This window comes from Aricia agestis, chromosome 7 (genome assembly GCF_905147365.1).
Source record: "Aricia agestis chromosome 7, ilAriAges1.1, whole genome shotgun sequence".
Classification (NCBI taxonomy): Eukaryota; Metazoa; Arthropoda; class Insecta; order Lepidoptera; family Lycaenidae; genus Aricia; species Aricia agestis.
In genome coordinates, this window is record NC_056412.1 from 7,524,420 (window position 1) to 7,532,908 (window position 8,489).

The 8,489-nt window shown below is 36.3% G+C and overlaps 1 non-coding gene across 1 annotated transcript; it reads right to left on the reverse strand.

The window, feature by feature from the left end:
• Positions 1 to 3,088: 3,088 nt before the first annotated feature.
• On the reverse strand, positions 3,089 to 3,174 carry Trnay-gua. The gene is given in 2 exon segments: positions 3,089 to 3,124; positions 3,138 to 3,174. It is a non-coding gene; the product is annotated as a tRNA-Tyr (tRNA).
• Between the last annotated feature and the right edge of the window lie 5,315 nt (positions 3,175 to 8,489).

Below are 8,489 nucleotides of genomic sequence, written 5' to 3' on the forward strand. Positions count from 1 at the left end.
TATCATCTATGCCTTCGGGCTTATGTTGTCATCGTCTCTTATCTAATTTTAACCTTTGGAAGAAGCCTACCCGGTAACGGAGAAGAGTAGCTGACAGGTCGAAACGATTATTTCATCTACATAGAAGTTAGATACGAATTGCAATGAGTTGTAATAAGTGTCCTGTGTGTGAGGAAGACATCGTTAAAGGGAATAAGGACGTCACTGAGATGAAAGAAAAGGGAATACTGGAATACTTTTATTAGTAAAATCCAGTCAAGAACGGAAAGACCAAAACTTCCGTGGTTTGAAATCCCTTCAAAAATTAGATTCACTCAAATTGCCGCAAAAATTATACCCAAGCTCAATTTATAAGGATTTTTTGTGTGCGCATTATATAAAAGAGGAAACCAAAATACCTTGTAGCAAAAGGAGAATAGTACATAAACCAGAAAACACTAATAAAACACTATTTTTCGTGCACTTTTTCCACTATATTCAGAAATAATTATAAATTTTAACAAATAACATGACCGGTTTCGAAATAAATCATCTTCAGGTGTTTATTTCGAATGTTAAAATTTATAATTATTCCTGAATATAGTGGAAAAAGTGCACGAAAAATAGTGTTTTATTAGTGTTCAACATGAATTTCCACCAAGAACCAACAGTACAATCAATTACATATATAAAGCAGAAACTCTTACTCTTTAGTATAGTAGGTATCAGAGAGGCGTGTTCTATGCGGAGGGATTCCTGGGGGTGACGCTGTCCTTTGTCGCTTGTCTTCGATTATCGATCTTGTGGCTGGAGGAGCAGTATACCATAAAGACTCTTACTATACCTTTGTAAGGCTTAACAATTTCCCAAGATCAAAAGCTAAGAACCCTAGAAACAGCCATTATGGTAAAAATGGATGGATGTATGGATACAAAGGTAAATTAGATTCTGAATTAACCAAGCAAGCTATTTTTTATCCCAAAATAGCACGATTGAAGTAGCAGGCAATAGGTAAGGTTTGATAAGTCGGTATTTTTCGAAAACTTCACTTTTCCAGAACGTGTACGGTAACGGGAATTGTATGTTTACCTTCTGGCCATCCTGAACACATTTCTGAAGAAATTGCTTAGGTTGCAGCTCACGCACTCTACACCTTCATTTTGACTATTCTTTGGGTGGACTAGTGAGGCCGTGTGTAATATAAGTGATATTGTTCTTATTTCTATATTTTGTTGTAGCATAAATCAGAATATATAATGCTAAATATATCTACAATGAACTGGTCAATTCGCTAATTACTCTTTGCGATTTACTCGGCACGTTATTACTTGTTACAAAAGAAAGGGTAAATTATGGACGATTTTCGCCGAATTAATAAACAACTTCACATTCGAAATATTGTAATTAAGTCAAACGATGCCGCCGACGCATCTGTCGCGCAAACAAAACGAAACTCTCGGATCAAATTTAATACTCGTAAAATGAATATTTATAAAGGCGTCAACTGCTAATCCGCCATTGTTACAGTTCTGTGACGGATGGCGTCGAGACAATACAGGCCTCTTATGAGCTATACACCGGTACACTTCTGACGATCGTGCTGGGAATCTGTTGTATATTTTCACTCCCCCAGCTAATATAAGGTGAAAGATTGCGTCAATATCCTTCAAAACTCTTATTTACATTGGTACTGTTATGCCGTATACCTGTCCAAAAGTTTATAATTTACTTTTATCCCCGAAAGTGCAAAAGAGCATTTTACTCTAATTATCTTGAAAACTACTTTAGAGTATCTACAGCTATCGTAGAAAGTAGTATTTTAAGTTTTAGCCCACTTTTACGTTTGAAGTGGGTCAACGACAAAATGAACAGAAATATTATTTTAGATACTACCATATTCATAGCAGGGCACCGTTAATCAAATAGTTAACTTCGTTAATCGTTAATCCGTTAAAAAAAATGTTAGCTTCGTTAAACGTTAAAACGTTACATTTCGGACGAATTAACGCAAGTTAACGTTAATCGTTAATCCGTTAATATGTGAAATATGGCCTTGTTGTAACTTATATCATTGCGTTAGTGTACATATAAAACCTGTTGGTTTAAGGTTTTGGAAGTTAACATGTTAGGGACAAAACAAAATACGTCTATATACCTGACTAAATTATACTGCACTCTTCTTTATCAACATGCAAATGATTTATAATAAGTAATAACAATAAACAAATCACTCTCTCTATAAGCACCGGCGCTGAGTAATGATATGATACAAATCTCTTCTCACTCGCATGCGCCTGAAAATGTATCTAGTCTATGAATAACAAAAACTAGTTTTTGTTATTCGTAGTATCTAGTATTGTTTTTGTTTCGCTGCTGCCGTGCCGCGGCGCCGCGCTACCCACCCGCCCGGCACTTGTCGTTTCATACTCTACCCAGCCGCCCGGCACTTGTCGTTTCATACTAACTGTCTGAACCTGTTTTCGCGCCGCGCCGCGGGGTCGTGTGGTAAATAGTAGGCATTGGATTAACGATTAACGGACTTCTGCATATTAACGGGAGTTAACGAGTCCGTTAATATTTTTAAAAGTTAACTTAAAAGTTAATTCGTTAATCAAAATGTTAACTTCGTTAATTACCGATTAACGGATTAACGAGTTAATGTCCAGCTATGACCATATTATACCAAAATTATTATTATCTAAATATTTGATAAATTAATCTGAAGAACTATGAAAATTTATTAATTGTTAAGTAAATTTGTTCAACATTGTACGTAAATGAATGAAAGCCCTCTTCGCTCAAGAATTAGCGAACAAAGGGCTCGAATCAAACGCCTTTACCGTGTTGTTCGAGAGAGATCCCAACAGTTGACGGCCGGCATTACTTAAGTAGCTTACTGTGCTTTATTATTGCTCGTGTTTTGTCTAAAATCGGATAATTTAAGTACAAAAAATGCCCTTACACCCTACAAAATAAATACTGAATGGACAAAGATTATACTTTTTCGTTGAAATATTTGGTGAACCCTACGTGGGTTAATTTGTTAAATGTCTTGTAGTTCTATCGCAAGTTGCTATTCGTTATTTAATAGTATATTACTAAAAAAAAATCCTTCGAGCCGGATTTGAACCAGCGACCTATGGATGTCAGTTAATCAGCTACAGTCCACCGCTCTACCAACTGAGCTATCGAAGGTACATACGTTGTCGGTTGTATATCATAATCCCATTCACTTTCTGTTTCATACGACGTTTGTTTTCTTGCGTAATTCAAAATGACAGGTTTCACGATGCGATAGCGTAATGAGTAAGGTACAAGTTCGAACCGAGCGACACGCGACCACTGCAGACGACGTGTCGTGCGACACTAGTGGTTCTATCTATTTCTATAAAACACCCTCCGCAGCTAGCGAGTAGCGACACGAAACTAGCGACACTTATTCATTGAAATTGTACGTGGTAGAGCCATGCTTCGGCACGAATGGGCCGGCTCGACCGGAGAAATACCACGGGCGCACAGAAAACCGGAGTGAAACAGCGCTTGCGCTGTGTTTCGCCGAGTGACTGAGTTTACCGGAGGCCCGATTTCCTATCCTTCTCTTCCCTACACTTCCCTATTCCCTTCCTTACCTCCCCTACCCTGTAACCCTATTCCCTCTTAAAAGGCCGGTAACGCACCTCTTCTGATGTTGCGCGTGTCCATGGGCGACGGAAGTTGCTTTCCACCAGGTGACCCGTTTGCTCGTTTTCCCCCTTATTTCATAAAAAAATGCATAGAAACTAGTATTGTCGCAACGACACGTCGTCTGCTGCCGCTTCATGTAGCCGGCTACCAACTTGTACCTTAATGATGACTTTCCGATCTTCGCTTCAAGCGATCGCGACCGACATATTAAATTCAAATAAAATGCTATTATTTTTTTGGCATTTCGGCATTTTGGAACAGACTGCGCAGCTCTGCCAATAGGATACTCGCGGCTATCTCTGACGACTAGGTACTACAATAATATATAATGTACGTGCGGTGGAAGAAGTGATTTTATGATTTGACTCCCCTTTACAGTGTCAACATTATTTTATTTTTAATTTTACATAATATTTTATGTATACTCTCTGGGTACATTTATGCCTGAAATAAACACCTTTTATTTATTTTTATTTATTTTGAATTTTTTCGGTCGGTTGATCGGATCGGTACCTTTAGTGATACTTTATTTCTTTTACCTTAATCTGAATTAAGAAAAAATATGTATCCCTTATTTTTAAACGTAACTTCCAACTTACTTACAAGGTCTTATTCAAACGGAGAAGGTATTTTACTTGATACTTTCTTAAAGTTAAATTTAACCTTGCGAAAAGTTACTTTTTCAACGCATTATAATATCAGGACAACAATCAGTTAAATATCGTATAAATATTAAATTAGAATAATATTATGTTGATAGACGTTATCAAAGAGATTTTACAGTACATTAACATATTATTAACTTTAATTTTATTAAGTTTTTGACTTATACCGTAGCTCACACTTCCTATCAAAGCCTCCATTCAATTAAAGTCAAGTAATCCTGAAAGTGTCTGGCAGTCTGATTGTGGTAGTGTTTAGATAAGCTGAATAACGTATAACTACTGTCCTATGTTCAGGTGTGAGGCCGTCGGGATGTGTCGCGCCGTGATCGATGCGCGGTCGCAAGTCGCCCGACCCGCGCTAAATGACGAATCGTCATCCCCCACAACTTACCTCGTTTGTCATGCGTGTTCCTTCTTAAACTCATGTCACAACTCAACGCTAGATGTTGTTCGCAACTTGAGACAAATTACAAACTAGCAAATGTTTTCTTTTTTCTGGGACTCGAGTATTATACTTAAGACCAAATTTTATGTTCATTAGATTAGTGGTTCGACTTAAAAAGGTAATGAATATTATTAAAAAAAAAAGACAGATCTACTGTAATTTTTATTACAGTATAAATAAAACATTAACATGTTTATGTTATATTACACATCACATACAAGAAATGTTTTATTTTTATTTAAAGATAACTGTTTAAATAAAAATAAAACATTTTTAAACAGAAACTGACTGACGGACAGACATACTATATAAATAAATCTAATTCTAACGAAGTGCAAAAATATGATTAATAGTAATAGTCACGTAATCGGTAAATAAATGTTTTTCAGCGTATCAGGTGTCGCGAGCGGCGGGCGAGAGCGGGCAGGGGCGGGCAGGGGCGGGCGGCGGGCTCGGGCGACGTAAATAATTGATAAATTGCCGCCGAGCTCCCCGAAGTGACCCGACCCAAACTTTGAATTTACGACCATTTAATTGTACTTTGATTCCCAAACTATTTCCTGCTTCACTGAAATATGGCACCCTCGACTAATCCCTGCCTCTTGTAATTTATACCGCGCAGCGCTTCTGCTGTCGTTCAACTTAATTATATAAAGACTTTACCTGCGGACCTGACAGATGTTGTCTTGCATAATATTTCTGATACCCAAATGCATACAAACAGTTCAGTCACAAACACACGTACAGTACGTAACTATACGAGATTATTCATTAAGTGTAACATTTATTGAAATCTATAAATCTTCATTTTATTATTTTACAACTTTTTAAAGCAAGTCAATATTTGACGCTTGATTTCGTTTAAATGTTAGCATTTAGAATCTACACTCTACATCATGCCTACCAGAGTCAGAATACCTTCGCCAGAATAAAGGTCTACCAGAATCTGATGGCAAAAAATGGAAAAAAGAAATTGACGCTATCAATACTGGGGAAATTGGAGCAAAACGTTTGATACTTTATTTTCCTCATAGCGTCTGATTCTGTGTGTGATACATCTCCCATCCGAATTTGCCATGAGATTCTGGTAGACGGTAGACCTATAATTGCTCACATTATTCATGCAATAGTTAGAATTTAAAAATGATGATTAAATTGTAGTTTTAAGTTCCAACTTCTGAACTTCTTTTTATTTATGTCCTATTTTTTTAATCACCTTTTTTATATAATATTATAATGTATGTATGTATTTGTGTATGTATTATTAAAAATATTAAATCCTTATCCAAGTAAATATTGCACATTCACCTAATATCAATAACATACTGTCCTTTGCCTGTGGTTGCCTGGAAGAAATTACTTATTAGTAATAAGGCCGCCATTGTGGTACACTGTAGTCATAAGTTGATAATGTGTTTTTTTTTTACTTCTTAGTGTGTGCGCAATAAAGAATATTTATTATTTATTATTATTATTATTATATGCTCACATTATATGGCAGCCGGGTATAATACAAAACCTACACGTATAAACCATTTTATCCCTAATCACAATAGAGAGTGAAACTGAGCATCGAAGCAAAGGCTCAAGCTAATACAATTTACACTATAACTTGTGTTTGCCGAGCGAAAGCCAAGTAAGCACTAACTTAGAACAACAACTAATCATAAAGCTTTATTAATTACTTCCCCGTAGGAAGGTACGTGTTTGTTTCTCCTTGACTTTGCCCTAACTTTATGTCACTATTTATGAAGTAACGAACTTGCGTCGTAGTCGTGTCAATAATTTTTTAAATGGAATTATTAAAAGCGATCAATTTGGTTGTGGCTGAAGGGCTTTTGTTGCAATATTTAATATCAATGATGCTTTTTGCCCTGACCCCTCGTTCCTTCTTTATCAATCCTTTGAAACATCTTGTCCGACGACATAACGCAATGTAGTGTATTATCATAAAACATACAGGTTGAAACGCCGCAGTTTTGACGTTAGTCGGGGCCGCGTTTTTAATTAATATTAATAATATTATTATTATATCAAATCCGCGATAGATCGGCCCGAGAAAAAGAATGATGTGATGTTTCTCTCATAATACTGATCGTGTGGTATTAGTTTAGTGTTATTAGAGCTCTATTATTTAATGTCGTTAGATTCTAAAACCTTAAAATATCGGCATGCTATCTTTATAGTTCAAAGTACTTGAGAAAATGAAAAAAGTTATAATTATTGTCAACACTTAATTGTACTACTTTTAAAGCTTTTTTAAATAAATAATTGACTGATTTCTCTTCTTTTATAAAATTAGGGAGCGAAGGAGCAAACGGGTCACCTGATGGAAAGCGCATGGACACTAACAAAATCAGAAGATTGCGTTGCCGGCTTTTGATTGAAAAATGCGGCTCTCTCCGATACGCCCTGTCGTGATGTGTGCGTACCATTACGCGTATTTATTGTATTTGGCGATAGGCGATACGCACTAGTATAGTGAGGTAGCGGAGTGAACTATCGCGGTATCTTCACGCTCGGCCGAGCGGAACCCTTCTGCTTCATCACACCGACCGATCCACTCACTTCCCGACACTTGCATAGCCTATTATTATTATGTTTATTGAAATCTATTATAATATTATAAACTAAATTACGCCCGCAACTACGTTGCGCATAAATTTATTTATAGCGCAGGAAGCATACATTTTTCTTAATATCGAATATATATCTATGGACGCTTCACACCACGTTAGTCTGGCCCCGTGCTAAGTACCTGAAGGACTTGTGTTACGGGTACCAGACAACGGAAATTTATTTAAAACTTTTATACTATACATATACCTATTTAAGATTTTTATTATATGATACACATATTTAATACACATCCATGACCCAGGAACTTTGAAAACTTTTTGTTCCGTCGACGAGATTCGAACCCGCAACCCCCGGCTTGAGCTGCCACACACTCAACCGACTGAGCCCCAGAGGTCGTCGAAAGTATCTCTGTCTGTTGCGTCTTCATTTTAAACTTCTAATTTCGTCTTCATTTTTAATCCGATTTCAACGAAATTTCGCACGAAAACGATGTACAGAGAAAGGACAAAGGGTAGTTTAAATCTCAGAAAAATATATACGACTACCTTTGATAAACTAGTGTTTGATAGAATATACTCTATACCTACCTTAATTAACGTAATTAATTCAACGCGATTATGTTTATAAATAAAAATATTCTCGCGGGACCTTTTATTGATTATATATCAATAGATTTTTATAAATATACGCTAATTGTTATGAAAACAGCGCTATAATAATTATTATTAAAGGTAGATTGATTTTAATGAGACCGCTGCAGTAACAATTACAGTTACGCCCTTACTTATAATAACATCCACAATTTGCACGGTACACATAATAATATAAAAAACGTTATAGATACACACAATAATAATTTCAAATTTGTCCTTGCCTGATAAGAGAAGTTAGAATATTTTCAAAGTTGGTACTCTTAGTCACTACTATGCAAACTTTGCATGGACAAAAAAACAATTAAATAGTAGTATGCATTTGTTTATGTTGTGACGGTAAACGCTGTGTAGTGTACACAGTATAACGCTATACAGTACACAGGGTGGTGCTGCCCGGTGCACGTGCCGATGCATAATTCCTCCCTTGGCCATTAATACCAGCATCACTCATCGTTTCATGCAACACCCAACACCAGATTTGAT